Source organism: Montipora capricornis, chromosome 12, assembly GCF_036669925.1.
Source record: "Montipora capricornis isolate CH-2021 chromosome 12, ASM3666992v2, whole genome shotgun sequence".
Lineage (NCBI taxonomy): Eukaryota > Metazoa > Cnidaria > Anthozoa > Scleractinia > Acroporidae > Montipora > Montipora capricornis.
Window position 1 is genome coordinate 38,297,699 of NC_090894.1, and position 15,091 is coordinate 38,312,789.

Sequence of the window (15,091 nt, forward strand, 5' to 3'; positions counted from 1 at the left end):
CTCTTCAGAAAAAAGTTGCCCGCACTTGTCACTTAGTAGCCTCAGGTATAACATCAGCTTGATATTAAGAAGTAAAATATGAATGCAAACAGGGATGAAACTAGTCTAAACTACACACTGGTCCTTACAATGCTTGTATAGAATCAGTTTTATATTCAGAGGAAAAACACAAATGCCAACAGGAATCAAACTGGTCTTAGAAAATACACACTGGTCTTTACAATGCTGGCATAGAATCAGTTTGGTATTTTAAAGACAAACAAATGCTAACAGGAATCAAACTGGTCTAAAATACACACTGGTCCTTATAATGCTGCCATAGAATCAGCTTGGTATTTAGAAGAAAAACACGAATGGCAACAAGGATCAAACTGGTCTAAAATACACACCGGTCCTTACAATGCTGGTATAGAATCAGTCTGGTATTCAGAAGAAAAACAAATGCTAACAGGAATCAAACTGGTCTTAAAAACACACTGGTCCTTACAATGCTGGTATAGAATCAGTCTGGAATTTAGAAGAAAAACAAATGCTAACAGGAATCAAACTGGTGCAAAATACACACTGGTCCTTACAATGCTGGTACAGAATCAGTCTGGTATTCAGAAGAAAAACAAATGCTAACAGGAATCAAACTGGTGCAAAACACACACTGGTCCTTACAATGCTGGTATAGAATCAGTCTGGTATTCAGAAGAAAAACAAATGCTTACAGGAATCAAACTCGTCTAAAATACACACTGGTCCTTACAAAGCTGGTATAGAATCATTCTGGTATTCAGAAGAAAATCAAATGCTAACAGGACTCAAACTGGTGCAAAACACACACTGGTCCTTACAATGCTGGTACAGAATCAGTCTGGTATTCAGAAGAAAAACAAATGCTAACAGGAATCAAACTGGTGCAAAACACACACTGGTCCTTACAATGCTGGTATAGAATCAGTTTGGTATTCAGAAAACACAAATGCTAACAGGAATCAAACTGGTCTTAAATACACACTGGTCCTTATAATGCTGGTACAGAATCAGTCTGGTATTCAGAAGAAAATCAAATGCTAACAGGAATCAAACTGGTGCAAAACACACACTGGTCCTTACAATGCTGGTATAGAATCAGTCTGGTATTCAGAAGAAAAACAAATGCTAACAGGAATCAAACTGGTGCAAAACACACACTGGTCCTTACAATGCTGGTACAGAATTAGTCTGGTCTTCAGAAGAAAAACAAATGCTAACAGGAATCAAACTGGTGCAAAATACACACTGGTCCTTACAATGCTGGTATAGAATCAGTCTGGTATTCAGAACAAAATCAAATGCTAACAGGAATCAAACTGGTGCAAAACACACACTGGTCCTTACAATGCTGGTATAGAATCAGTCTGGTATTCAGAAGAAAAACAAATGCTAACAGGAATCAAACTGGTGCAAAACACACACTGGTCCTTACAATGCTGGTACAGAATCAGTCTGGTATTCAGAAGAAAAACAAATGCTAACAGGAATCAAACTGGTGCAAAATACACACTGGTCCTTACAATGCTGGTATAGAATCAGTTTGGTATTCAGAAAACACAAATGCTAACAGGAATCAAACTGGTCTTAAATACACACTGGTCCTTATAATGCTGGTACAGAATCAGTCTGGTATTCAGAAGAAAAACAAATGCTAACAGGAATCAAACTGGTGCAAAACACACACTGGTCCTTACAATGCTGGTATAGAATCAGTCTGGTATTCAGAAGAAAAACAAATGCTAACAGGAATCAAACTGGTGCAAAACACACACTGGTCCTTACAATGCTGGTACAGAATCAGTCTGGTCTTCAGAAGAAAAACAAATGCTAACAGGAATCAAACTGGTGCAAAATACACACTGGTCCTTACAATGCTGGTATAGAATCAGTCTGGTATTCAGAAGAAAATCAAATGCTAACAGGAATCAAACTGGTGCAAAACACACACTGGTCCTTACAATGCTGGTATAGAATCAGTCTGGTATTCAGAAGAAAAACAAATGCTAACAGGAATCAAACTGGTGCAAAACACACACTGGTCCTTACAATGCTGGTACAGAATCAGTCTGGTATTCAGAAGAAAAACAAATGCTAACAGGAATCAAACTGGTGCAAAATACACACTGGTCCTTACAATGCTGGTATAGAATCAGTCTGGTATTCAGAAGAAAAACAAATGCTAACAGGAATCAAACTGGTGCAAAACACACACTGGTCCTTACAATGCTGGTACAGAATCAGTCTGGTATTCAGAAGAAAAACAAATGCTAACAGGAATCAAACTGGTGCAAAATACACACTGGTCCTTACAATGCTGGTATAGAATCAGTCTGGTATTCAGAAGAAAAACAAATGCTAACAGGAATCAAACTGGTGCAAAACACACACTGGTCCTTACAATGCTGGTATAGAATCAGTCTGGTATTCAGAAGAAAAACAAATGCTAACAGGAATCAAACTGGTGCAAAATACACACTGGTCCTTACAATGCTGGTATAGAATCAGTCTGGTATTCAGAAGAAAAACAAATGCTAACAGGAATCAAACTGGTCTTAAATACACACTGGTCCTTACAATGCTGGTATAGAATCAGTTTGGTATTCAGAAAACACAAATGCCAACAGGAATCAAACTTGTCTAAAATACACATCGGTGCAGATTTTTGAGCTCACCAATTATGACGTCACAAAATCCAGTTCCAACAATTTTGCGAACTGTACCATTTGTACAGTTTCCACGAACCGTACCATTTGTAAAGAAAAGAAAAATAGCTGTTTTCAAGGTCTAATATCTGCTATAGAATGAGTCTGATAATATCGAAGGTCTGGACGCTTGGTAAGCAATCATAAGAATTTATCTCACAGCTTGCTTCGACTGATCGATGTTATGTTTTGAATCGATAACCCATAATTTCTATTGAGACAAGTGTAGATAACACTAGTTTATTTTAATTGGTACTTGTTCAAAATAATTGGGACTAATCCCTGTTATCGGTTATCGGCGGTTATCAAGCATTAGGACCAATTAGCATCAAGCTCATCTCTCTCAGACAGTTCTGATAACATTATCGAATAATGTTTTTGTTAGAACCAATTGTAAGTGTGTTATTCAATAACACGATAACACCAGATGACTACTCCAGTTTCAGTGGATATCATTATTTGTATTCACCAATGGTCTCGCTTCATTGTGAAACAGAGGAAGTGAGTCGGCTGGTATGTTGCATCCTCTCTCATTTGTTAAAACACTTAAATAAGTACGCGTACTTCTCTTTTAATTTAAAACATAACGTTCGAAATCCCTCAAATTTTCGGAAGGAACATTAACAGTCACTTTTAATTGTTTTTTTGCAAAACAAGTGGCCATCAAAAGGCGGTTGTTTGACAAAGGCCTCTTGATTGTTTTTGCATCGAAACCGCAGGAAAGATAATTAAGCCCAGAACCGCGACACATTCCGGCACGCAAAGGTCAAACAGCCGCAAATTTTCTTGCTCTGTATTGTTAGGCCCACAAGAAAATGTTGATGGCATCTGAAAATGAATGAAGGGAGAAATGATCGTAGTTTCACTTGAGAATTTGGGACGCTGATCATGTCGGTGATTGACCAACTTTCCTACGTGTCCAGATTCAACTAACATTGAACTATCCAATCGAATACGCGTTATTCGATAACAGAATAACTTAGAGAATAACGTTATTCTGTGTTTCCAATAAGAACCTTCTACACATACCAAGGCCAGATGCATTACACGGAAACGATTGATGCAGTTTAGCCTTTGAGCCCCCTTGGGCCAAATAAAGAGTATTACGATTTGATTCAAAGCAAGTTATACTGCTTGACAGAACTCTTGTTTCTTCTAAATTAAAAAGAAAATCTTCAATTTGCACATTTAAGAAAACGCACTGCCTGCAAACTTTTGAAACGTGGACGTTTTCGAGATGACGCACTTCGAAAATTATGGACCGAAGCCGAAATTCGCATTCCGTTTATTTATTAAGATTCAATATTCTCGCGTATTCGGGCCGACTGGCTTACAATTCATCAATGCTGCGGAAACACACACTTTTTGGATAAAATCTGTCTCCTATATATTTTCGCTGCAGGAAGGAAGTGTCAAACGTCGATCGATCTACTCACAGTGCAGTCGCAAATTTATTTGGAATGCCACGAAGGCGCGAGTGCTTAAAACGTGCCTTCGGAACAATATTTTGTGTTCTTAAGTGGTTATGTCGACACAAAGCAAGTGTGCAAAACGTATAAGCCGAACTTACCGAGAACTTTTCTGCCGCTACCAGTTCATTGTGGATCCATTCCTTATGTTGCAACGCTGTGTATGACTATTTGTTCTCATTCTATAGCATCGAGTTTGTTAGGCGCAAGGCTAAAACGAGCAGGAAATAATTATTTCATTGACGCCGGTCCACCGACCGACTTGTCTTCTTTCTCTCCCACGGTGAAGAGAGAGCCTGTTCGATGTTGTTCATGCGCTTCCTTTCTAATGTAGGTGTTTGACACCAAGGGTGCGTGGCTACCCTTTGAAATGAGAAGGGGTGGAGCCTCAACAGCATTTATCTCCTCACGAAATATTTTAACATTGAAGCCGAGATATGGCTGTTTGTTCACTCAATGCAAATAATTGCACTGAATTTTTTCGAGTAACTAAGTGTTGTGACAGTTAAATTTTGTGAATTGTATGAGAATGTAATTTTTTCTCACCCAAAATGCATTTAAACCAGTCATTGTTTGGATGTTTTATTTTAATATTCAGTTTCTCTTAACAAATGTAGACAGAAATTCAGTTTTTAAACAATGCGAATTCAATTATTTTGAGAGAAGTACTTCGAAGAAAAGCCTTGAAAATTTTGGCGTAATTCTGTTAGATGGTTTACAATATAACCATTTTTCTCTCGTAGAACTTCTAAGTTGCGACAGAAAATAAATGCAGGCTTTATGTCTGCCCTGTCTTGTCGTTTCGGCCTGCTAAAAAATTCGTCTCTTCGTTCTTCTAAGAAAGTTACTCGAACTTTCTTGGCAAGTTTCTTTTCTATTTGCCCAACAAAGAAGTCCTCTTCATACGCAACAGCGACCCATTCCTTCCATTAAGACTGTAATACTGTAGTCCTAAGAGAAGAAAAATATCAGTAATATGAGGTCTCAAACGAATAAAATACTCCCTCATGCTATGGTCATTTAAGATGGGATTCTGGAGGACAGCGCCTTACCCAATCATCCTTGAAAGACTGTGATAAGTGGCCTTTATCTGAAAATAGCAAGAGAAACGATTGATCGCAGAACTTTTATGGCTAACGTATCTAGGGAAAGTTCAAGTTTAGATCCATGAACGGGGCCACTATACCTTTCTTGTGATCCCCAGCAATAGGTCTAACAGGCTGTTAATATAAATAATATGGGAAATTTAGTGTTTGTTACTGTGCCTCATTCCAATGATTTCAATTATATACTCAGCAGGAAGTGTCCTCTGGGTCTGTGCAAACATTTACCGCGTTTTAAATATATTCTAAAATGAACATTCTGTAAGGTACCCACCAACTGAAAACCGTTCAACTAAGCAAAGTAGTCAATCTCACCAAAAAATATCCGGCAGCTAGGCAAAATTAGGCCTGAACTGTACTGAAGAAATCATTATCTTTACCGAGTTGCTTGCCATGGTGTAATAAGGCCAAATTCGGACAATTCTAGGTGGCTCACATTGGAAGTTTAGCATGCGATAATTATTAACGGCAGGCCATGAGCCTTTTCTTTTTTTCTTTTTTTTTTTCGGTCTGACTTATTTAATGTTTGTTCCCTTTCCTGATGTAAAATGAACAAACCTCACTCTGATACGCATTCAACTGATCATGATTTCAAGTTGTTACTGGATTGGGTGCTTACCGTGGATGAACATATGGGTTTTGTCAAACGACTTGTCTTGTGTTTGATCTGAAACAACACGCAATCATTTATTTAATAATTAACCAAGCATCCTGTTAATGGGAATGTAAAATGTAATGTAACTGTTTTACAAAGATTGTAGAGAGAAGTAGGACTGAACCGTGACCACATCACACCTTTTCCTTGCTTTCTTTTGTTGCTGCGGCCCTTAATCTTTCCAGACCGGTTTCTGGGCTTGACAGCCTTTCTTCGTCTGGGTCAGAATTCTATAGAATAAGGAAAATCAATTTATAAACTAACTTGACAATGAACATTTATATTGGAAATAAAACTCTATAGAATAAGGAAAATCAATTTATAAACTAACTTGACAATGAACATTTATATGGGAAATAATGCCTCTGATTCCACCAAGAGGAAGGAATAAAATTTCTGTGTGCATTGATTCTCGTTCAGCGCTCTAAATTGCACTGGCAATATTTTGTGGGGTTGAATTACACTGGAAGGAAAAATGTATTTCAGTTAGCTTTTGACGAGCTTATCTGTGACGTTTTAATTTGTTTGCTTTTACAAACTAGAATTGGTAACTTTTGTGAACTCACCTCTGAACTAGAAGAGACCGCACTTAAAGATTTCCGTGTCTTTTGCAAGACATCATCGTCCTCAATTGCGCTCTTAGTTTGCAAACATCAGATACAATTTTTCTCAGTGATAGCAGGCCAGAGTATGTGTGGCTATTGTATGTCGGGCACTCTCGTGAGCCGATATGGTCCACCCACTGAGGATACAGGTGGGCAATTATTCTACATTAGATATATTTTACCCCTAGATTTGTCAGCAGACGTTTTGCAACAAATTGCCCTTTGTCAAAGTTTGTATTACCTGTGCTAGGGATGACAGAGGTACGTCCTCGTAAGTGATGATTAATGCTGTCCTAAAAAATATCGGGAAGCTGGGGAAAAATGTTCCTGAGCTATAACAAATCGTTATGTTTACCGAGTCGCCAAATTCGAACAATTCTAAGTCGGGTTACATGGAAAGTCGAAAAAGCGGCTTGGCATGCGATCGCTCTTAACGACCGGTCATGAGCCTTTTCTTTTTCGTGTGTGTCTGACTTGTTTAATGTTTGTTTCCTTTCCAGGTGTAAAATGAACAAACCCCACTCTAATATGCAATCACGATTTCAAGTTGCTTACCTTGGAAGAACATATGGGTTTTGTCAAACGACTTGTCTTGTGTTTAACCTGAAACAACACGCAATCATTTATTAATTAACTAAGCATCCTGTTAAAAAAAATCTGTCAAAACCATATGTTCAAAATGGGAATGTAAAATGTATGTAACTGTTTTACAAAGTTTGTCGAGAGAAGGAGGACTGAACCGTGACCATATCACACCTTTTCCTTGCTGCCTTTTGTTGCTTGCTGCGGCCCTTAATCTTTCCAGAGCGGTTTCTGTTCTTGATGGACTTTCTTTGTCTGGGTCAGAACTCTATAGAATAAGAAAAATCAATTTATAAACTAACCTGGCAATGAACATTAATATGGGAAAATAATGCCTCTGATTCTACCAAGAGGAATGAAGTTATGAGCGCGTTGTGGCTCGTTCAGCGCTGCAAATTGTCTTGTAATGTGCGCGGGCAAAACTTTGTGGGGTTGACTTATATGAGAAAGAAAAAATGTATTTCGGTATTTTTTTCCTTTTACGAACTGCATTTGGTAACCTTTGTAAACTCACCTTTCAACTAGAAGAGACCGCATGTGAAGATTTCCGTGTCTTCTCGAAGACACCATCAACCTCAATTGTGTGCTTAGTCTGGAAACATTAGACATAATTTTTCTCAGTGATTGCAGGCGAGAGTACGTGTGGCCATTTCATGTCGGGCACTCTTGCGCCGCTATGGTCTACCTACTGAGAGATAAAGGTGGCCAATTATGCTATATTACATAAATTTTACTCCTAGATTCCTCAGGAGACCTTTTGCAAGAATTTACCGTTTGTACATACATACATAAACGCACACATACATGAACTTAATTTTTTTCTCAAATTTAAGAGTAGCTATCACAAGAGCTAATTTCTCCGAGAAAACAATAACGAAAGAGATCAACAAAATATACAATTACTTACGGACTACGATTCTGTGCAATAGGTACTTGTGTTAGGTATAGGGAGGGTCAGAATATAGTCTCCGCGTAAATTATAAAAGCTGCTACGGATAGTGAACGTATTCCTCATATAGATAGGATCCTTGGTTAAAAATAAACTTTTGTAACTAAAATTAACACGTGTATAAGTTTATTACGCAGAGAAACACAGTTTATTTTGTCCAATAAGTTACAATATGTAGATTCGAAATCATTTAGAATACACCTAAGAATCCTTTTATTCAAAACCTCTATTTTCTACGTTTTTTTTTTTACCCGTGCTAGGGATGACAGAGGCACGTCCTCGTCACTGCTGATTATTGCTCCCTCATTATCTGTGGATTCCTTGTCTTCTGGGGATGAAATCTACAAAAGAATTAAAGAACTATTTTCATTGCCCTGCCAGTTAGTGCATGGCAAATGAAACAACGCTCGATTAATTCATTTGCCTCAACTGTGACTTGTAAGATGCTCGGCATCCTGATACATTTGGACTTTTTACCCCTGGCGTGAGAGTCTTCGTTGTTGCGGCAGAGTGTTAAACTCGTTCAGATTCAATGCTTAAATGATGTACTTGTTTCAGTATTACTCAGCCACTTATGAACACTACTCATGGGGTCCACTTACCCTAGCCGCACTTGAAACATCTGACTCTTCGTCTTTATGAAGGACACAGTTTTTGTTGACCCAGCCCTTCACAAAATCATAAGTCTCGTCTCTTAGACTATCTACATCTCTCCGGTACTGCGAAAACTCCTGCCAAGAAAATTAGGGTCAAACTTAACTTTTGTCTTATGTTATTTCAACCTGTTGATTTCAGTGTTACTTAGGCAAAGAATTAGAAACAGCTTGTTACATTCCTTCTACTAAGGAACCCTTATATCCCTTGCCTTGCATAGGATGGTACTTGCTTGCACGTAAGGACTCTGGCCGTTTTAGTGACCTCGAAATACAGCAGTTTTTGAACACGGTTCCCTTACCTCTTCACTTTCTTTCTCGAGTACTTTAAGCCTCCTCTCCAGCTTATTCGCTCTTTTCCTTTCATTGTCAAGATCTTCAACGGCCTACAACACAATATAAGTTCATCAATCACAAAACAATGTCCGTCAGTTACTGTAGCTGGCTGCTCTTATGGCAAAAGAATGACACTGAAAACACATCACCTGCTCCAGCTTAATTCGGAGATCCGTATTTTGGCTTTTCAATCTTGAGACTTCTTCTTGTAACTGTTCAAAGTTAAAGAAAAAAAATTACTTTTACACTGGATACAGCTGATTTGTATCGAAACTTTAGGTGGTTAGTTATTGCGTGCTCTACGGGTTGCATTTACCTCTTCTATATTTCCGGTCGCTACTTTCTGTATTGATGGGGCCCCCTTTTCGCGCTACAAGGAGATAAATAAAACTTTTAACTTACTTCTGATAGAAAAACTATTAAACTAAGTACAAAAAGAAATACGACATCGAATGACCTTTCGCCGCTTCAGTTCTTGAAATGAAATGTGTTCCTCCAATACATCCGACAGGAGTTTAAACTGTTCTTCTTCACTTCTATTGTACAGGGCCATGAAATCACCCTGTGTGACTTTCGTGTTCAAACGATTTGGTATCTGCAGCACTATAGAAAAGCAGCGGTTTGATACCCTGGCTACCATTATGTAGTGAGACATATTGTGCTGCAAATAATGTAGAAATAATATATATATTATCCATATATAAGTGTAAGAGACACATGAGAGCAAGAAGAAAAATTACATGTATTATAGATTTATTTACGTCGTTTAAATCTTTTACGAAGTGAAAATACTCAAGGGGAAAGATTAAAAGGCTGTGTGCTTACTGGTTTTCCTTGTTGAATCACCAACTTTCGCCACTTTGAATAAGCTTGACCTTCTCGCGGTGGTTCGTGTGTTTCGTCGATGCCACATAACTGATAAAGGGACTGTCTTATTGTTTGTACATGGGTTATGAAGTCAGGTGGTCGGCTGGTGGAAGAGCTTGACTGAGAATCTTCCACCACTTGAGGCTTCGGAAGTATTTGTCGTAGAGTGGTTGGATATTGAAGGTTGTAGGTTTGTGAGAATGCTGGTGGCATCCCATATGTGAACGGTACAAATGGTGCTGGGTAAAAAGGGGGAGTGAAGATGGACAGAGAATTTTGCGGATTGGCTGCGTTTTGGCTTGACGGTCCTGTAGTCGCCTCTGGCATAGGTACTGGTTCAATTGACGTGGCTTGTCCGGGAAATACCTGCCTTTGAGCTGAGAAAGCTGGTGAATCTCTCGTTTGCATGCTTTGATATGGCAAATAAAGTTTGTGCTGTGTGAAGTTAAATGCTATACGGCTCATAAATTCTATCTGACTCCACCAGATGTTAAAGTGGTACGAAATTCCTGTGCGGTTCTCTTTTTAGGTGTGGACTTCTCATCCTGTTCGGGATAATGTCAACCTGAGACTAGAGTCGCGGTTGCACGCAAACACCCACAAATTCACGACAGTCAGTAAGAAAATTAAAGTACGTTGTGATGTGTTCAAACTGTGGCACTCAGTTTCATCTTCAAAACTGAACCATACACCGAGAAATGTTTAAAACCCTGACTCGTCCTTCGTAAATTAAATTTTCTTGATATATTGATGTGACTTTCCTCTAAAACGTAAAACGGAACTGCATGCAACTTATCATGCATTTTGGTGTGGCATGATAATAGAGGTTCATTGTTCTGATCAAGGCTACTTCGCATCACGGTACTCATACAGAATAATCGTTTTTGCTTTGCAGAGAGGGAAAATTAGCACACACTAAGTTGACATTAACTGTCGGGTGAAGGGGATAAAAGTTGAAGAAACTACATAAATTACATATTTTCTTTGATCTCTGTAGGATAAAAGCTACATGTGCCACACCGAAAACAAAAAGGCCGTGATCGAATTCACTTCACACCCTTGAAGGAAAGCCGCCTGTGGTTCAACAAGTGAGACGAGCTCCACTTCTCATAGATTCGATTTCTGTACGTACATGGAGTTCATATAAAAGAGCGTTTAAACCATTTCATATATTATACGTCTGTTTCCAGTAAATATCAAATCTTATAAGGATATAAGTCACATCATTACACTTCTTTTTTTTTTTTAAGCGATTCAAATTGATTCAAATCCAGGGGTATTCTAAAGGTGACATGGGTTTGTAGGGAGAGTTTCTTCAAACTATCTGGCTTGCAACCTTTCCATGGAAGTATTACAGTTGGGTGCAACTGAGTTCATACTGTGAGAGGGACTGATTCGCCACAGACTTACGCAGAAATTTACTCGGAGAAAACAATGTACATTCACCTATGTAGTGACAGACAGATATGAAAGGGTTCTTTCAAACAGTATTAATCGGCCGTGAGGAAAATGTAGATTTTATTCTACGGAGGTCAAAGAAAAGCTGTAATTTATGTCGTTTCTTCACCTTTTATCAAAAGCAAAACAATTATTCTGTATGAGTACTGTGATGCGATATAGTCTAGATTAGAACATTGAACCTATTATCAGCGAACTGTGGGCCATAATCCCGGGGCCATAATGCTCTTATTGTACGTCTGACAATACGTTTTGATTGGATAACACATAAGCGCGCCTTCGTATCAAGTTTTTATTTCGCCAAGGCGGGAATTTTGAGTTTCATTCAAATCTCTCAGTCATGGATTTCGTCCTATCGCTTTTTCTGTCCCTTTTGATATCGTTTGCAATTTACTTAAAAGATAGAATTGTTGTGAATGTCACAGAAGGTGATCAAAGAAACAACTAGCAACGATTTCGCTGCGTTTTGGGAAGAGCCTGCGATTTAACGTTTGGTTGACACTCTACACGGCTTTTACCGGGGTGAAGATAATGACAACGAAGATGGCAACGAATTACCCCCGTTCAGGTGGAATTATTTGCCTCCCACATATATCGATCCACTACTTCACTACAACATTGGATGGCAACCTGAGGAAAAACTGTTGTTACACTCCAAGAATGTCTTCGAGGATAGCCACTCCGTGATGTGGCAGATGATGTCACAAGCACAGAAAGGACAACAACAGGTTGGTATATGTGCCACAGATTAGCTGCTTTTTATTAATAATACTGTTGACTGCTTGGCAATTATGATAACAACTCTGGGTATCTTATCCTTTAGACTTCGCTTGATGCAGACTGTCAGTGTTCCGGTGCATGTAACTGCAAGACGTTTCATCACACAAGGATGAAAGTAGACTATGTGAGAACTCATTTAAGGGACCCTCGCAACCGCAACCTGATATTACCACTCAGTATTGACTACCGACTTGCTGAAAATAAAAAAGCCTTGGAGCAAATTATTTGTTGTTTGTTGAACATAGACAGCAATAAGTGGGAAATATGCTCTGATAGGCAACCGGTAAGTTTTGTCTTCTCATATTTTGCCCAATATTTTAATGTAATGCACACATGACACCGACAACCTTTTCATAATCGCAAGCGTCACGCTAGATTCACTTGTAAACTTATAAATTGTCTTTTATTTAACTCTTTTTGCACGCGTAGATTTTTTGCAATGTCCATCCCTGTAGTTTTTCAGGTTTTATTTTTACATTGACCATATATTTTTTTATTCATAGCTTTCCTCCACTAAAGTGTCCCGTATTAATCATGGATCAATTTTAGAGGCTTGGCCAAAACCAGCTGGTGGCGTGAGAGGAGGCAAAAGAAGATTTCATTTTGTTAAATCCACGTTAACTAAACATGTCTTCTTGGTGTGAATGGGGTATTACTGAAAAAAAAGTATATTCATTGACGCCAAGTCCCAAGGTGGGCCACTTTCATTCCATCCGGTTTTCTTTTCCACTCACCCTACAGTCAGTAACAAGTATCAGCGAGTATTGTGAGATTGAGGAAAGCCTGCACAGTGACCAAGTAGCGACAGCAGCCGCTGCCCAAAACAAGGTATTGACTATTGACCGATCCAATTGACATTGTAGTAATTTCAAGTTCAATTACTTTTCTTAAGTACACTGATGTATAACTGAAGATGTTGCCCGGAATGCTGTATACAACTTTTAAGACATGGGAAAAGGCAAGGAAACAAGTGACAAAGTACAGTTTTTTGCTTATGACATAGTAATGGGAAGGCTTTTATTTGCCTTTCTGGACTTAAGTTTCTCTTTTTTTTTTTACGAATAGAAAAAAACCAATGTACCAAGCGGATATCAGTGAGGAAAGAAAAAGCTCTGTGCCCGAAGGAAATAGAAAAGGCCTCAAACATGCCGTGCTGTAGAAAAATGTGCACAAGAACATTGATAAACAAGGAGGACATACTGAAATGCCGCAAGACTTACAGATCTTTGCCTGAAAAAGAACAACGTTCCTTTCTCATGACGTTTTTTACATTCTCAGTTTATGAACACAAAGGTAAAGTCAATTTGCGGTTGAGGTCAATAATTATTGTCATACTGGGTCTAGCCGGTCGAGGTAAGCTCTCTCTAGCTGTCATACCCTACATCTGTTCATTTACATGAGTGCAATAAAAAAATAAACATATTTTGATAAGTTAACATCATCATAGTGCAACTGGTGACGACGATTTTTTCCTAGTTTGCTTGCTGACGGAGCGATATTTTGTTTTATCAAATGGATTCTTCATATTGTTTGGAAAACCCTTCCTCACTTCTTCCTTGCTGCTGGCCACACGTTTGACGTCACAGACCAGTAAGCAAGTGTTCGGATGATAATAGTGTCATTTACAACTTACCATGTCTCTTTAAGGGAAGAGATGTTATTCATTTCGAGTAAATGGAAACGACCTTTGCAAAAAAGCATGGTTGAATGCTCACAGCATTTCTTCTACAATGTAAGTAGTAAAATGCCACATCTCTCGGTAATAACTGGAAGAATCACAAGTACATACCAGTCAGTTTACTCGGATTGCTTTTCAACCCTTGAAATTTTCTTCTCATTTTCAACATAATGAGACAAACTTTCACGAGAAGGTATTTATCATCCTTTTGTATATCTTACATGCAGGTTTCACCGTCTTCTAGGGGATAATGAAAACGGGAGGACGTCCGCAGAAGGGAATAGAGGAAGCAAGCTTACTGTCAAGTCCAGTTACCTGAGGGCAGAATCGTGGTTCGAAGCTTTGACAAACTTTATCTGTCATAGTACATGATGTTTTTAGACATCGCTTGTAACATCGATTGCAACAGTGCGGTTACGAAAAATTCGTGCGTGTCATGGAGAACAATATTCACTTATTTCTACACAGATTACGTCGATAGCTGTGCTGACTGTATACCTAACGAAGACAAATATTGCCTACCGAGATGTCTCACCAAAAAAGAGATTTACCTAACGTATGCCGATGATGTGAGGTCTACGGGTTTGTGTCCCGTTTCAAGGCCGACGTTTTCATGGATGTGGAAAGCGAGATTTAAGAATGTTATCATACCAAAGGTGGGTAACCCTGAATTAACGAATAAAATACCGATGGAAAAAGAGGCACAGTTTTACATACCAAAAGCCTCACTGATAGTTTCCCCTCTCTCTCTCTCTCTGTAAATAGGAAAACAAGTTCACAAAGTGTGGGGTCTGTGTGGCTTTAAAACTTTGTCTCCAAGGAACAACGGATAAGGACAAGAGGAAATCTTTTGCAATCAAAAGAAAACTCCACAACGAACAACAAATGTACGTTTACTGAAATTAAATAAGATTTCATGCTTGTTGTGTCTCACTGACTTGTTTTCTATTGGCAATTCAAAGGGCTGAAAGGAGAGTATATTATGGCAACTGCTTGAGAGCTGAACGGGAGCCGAAGCGCTATCTGTCATTAATTCTGGATGGTATGGATCAGTCCAAAACCAACATACCACATGCAAATTGTCTTTCAAAGGTGAGTATAATATCCAAGAAGGTAAGTTGGCAAAAACTCGCCTAATTTCATATTTATCACCACAGGTCCTCGTGCTCAGACTGACTAATTCCTGTTTCTATTTTACTTACTAATAGGACGAAACATACCACTTCTTAAGGA

General features: G+C 38.7%; 1 long non-coding RNA gene across 1 annotated transcript; it reads right to left on the bottom strand.

Annotated features, from left to right (window-relative positions):
* Positions 1-7,309: 7,309 nt before the first annotated feature.
* Positions 7,310-8,819, bottom strand: LOC138026082 (uncharacterized). Its single transcript, XR_011127224.1, has 4 exons — positions 8,689-8,819; positions 8,338-8,427; positions 7,652-7,729; positions 7,310-7,405 (listed from the first exon to the last, which is right to left on the bottom strand). It is a non-coding gene; the product is annotated as an uncharacterized lncRNA (long non-coding RNA).
* Between the last annotated feature and the right edge of the window lie 6,272 nt (positions 8,820-15,091).